This window comes from Mizuhopecten yessoensis, unplaced genomic scaffold (assembly GCF_002113885.1).
Source record: "Mizuhopecten yessoensis strain PY_sf001 unplaced genomic scaffold, ASM211388v2 scaffold10637, whole genome shotgun sequence".
NCBI classification, from domain to species: Eukaryota; Metazoa; Mollusca; class Bivalvia; order Pectinida; family Pectinidae; genus Mizuhopecten; species Mizuhopecten yessoensis.
This window is the reverse complement of record NW_018408646.1, coordinates 145493-146354: the sequence shown is the minus strand read 5'-3', so window position 1 is coordinate 146354 and position 862 is coordinate 145493. Positions and strand designations below refer to the sequence as shown.

The window sequence follows — 862 nt, the reverse complement described above, 5'->3', positions numbered from 1 at the left end:
ACAATGTCTGTTTTAGATATAACAATGTCTGTTTTAGATATAACAATGTCTAGTATAGATATATAACAATGTTTGTTGTAGATATAACAATGTCTGTTTTAGATATAACAATGTCTGTTTTAGATATTTCAATGTATGTTTTAGATATAACAATGTCTGTTTTAGATATAACAATGTCTGTTTTAGATATTACGATGTATGTTTTAGATATTACAATGTCTCTTATAGATATTATGGTATCTGTTATAAATAAAAATACATCTATTATAACTATAAGTACATGTACCACTCCTATCTATATACATATATATTTGAAATGTTAATGCATATTGAGTTAGTATTGTACGGGTTTGGAAAATGAACCAAGTTTGATCACGTATCAAAAATTATTTCAAACACCACATAACTTTCATTACAGTGAGATAAACGAAAAACTGTCTTCAATTCAAAGTCTGCATGCATGATACAGAATACAAAATTAGAAATCAGATAGATAAATAAATAAAGGAGAAAATCTATATAAATAGTATTTTACCTTGATTCAGCTGTTGCTTGTCTATGAGTTGTCTGTGACGGTCTGTCACTGAAGTGATAATCCATGGGATGTCTTAGTTGTGTCCGTGCCAGCTGTATAATAGCAAACATACACGCTATGAGAGGCAGAGGCGGCACCTTATGTCAATCAAACTTTTTATATCTGCTAAGTGTATACATCAGACCCATTCTGCTGGTGTAGCTGTTATTGGTCTGGAGACTCCTGGTTCAATTCTGCTGATGTAGCTGGTATTGGTCTATAGACTCCTGGTTCAATTCTGCTGATGTAGCTGGTATTGGTCTATAGACTCCTGGTTCAATTCTGCTG

General features: G+C 32.0%; 2 protein-coding genes across 2 annotated transcripts in view; one reads left to right on the top strand and one right to left on the bottom strand.

Moving 5' to 3' along the window:
• Positions 1-598, bottom strand: part of LOC110461580 (melanocortin receptor 4-like) — a 51990-nt gene extending 51392 nt beyond the window's left edge. The window contains exon 1 of the mRNA XM_021515109.1: positions 536-598. The gene's annotated coding sequence lies outside the window, so the exon portion shown is untranslated. The remainder of the gene's footprint in view (positions 1-535) is intronic.
• LOC110461582 (DNA mismatch repair protein Mlh1-like) overlaps positions 1-862 on the top strand; it is a 73991-nt gene that overhangs the window by 15971 nt on the left and 57158 nt on the right. The window lies entirely within an intron of this gene.